Source organism: Nanorana parkeri, unplaced genomic scaffold, assembly GCF_000935625.1.
Source record: "Nanorana parkeri isolate BGI_ZX_2015 unplaced genomic scaffold, ASM93562v1 scaffold3477, whole genome shotgun sequence".
Classification (NCBI taxonomy): Eukaryota; Metazoa; Chordata; class Amphibia; order Anura; family Dicroglossidae; genus Nanorana; species Nanorana parkeri.
The window spans coordinates 36,757-37,134 of NW_017309745.1; positions in this window are offsets into that span (position 1 = coordinate 36,757).

Consider the following 378-nt stretch of genomic DNA (forward strand, 5'->3'; position numbering starts at 1 on the left):
GGCAATCTTTATCAAAGGTCTTCAGAGTAAACACGGGCCCCCCCCCCCCCAATCACTCTGCACCAAACATATCATTAACATAAGTCCCGGCTCGCCCTGTGACAACGGCAGTGAGATGTGCGCACTAACATTGCCCCTGTTGTCACTCGGTGTTACAGGTCATTTATAAGATGTTCCATTGATACAACTCTAAGTGTTATCAGCGGTCTGTCCTGCACACACAGAGAAGGTGGATGAGTGATCATGTGATCACTGGCGGGGCCACGATGGGGGGCCCGGAGTGAGGAGATGATCCCACTTGTACAAAGTTATACAATCTAGGGACGCACCGAGACCGATACCAGTATCGGTGCCGATACCGAGTATTTGGCCGAGTAC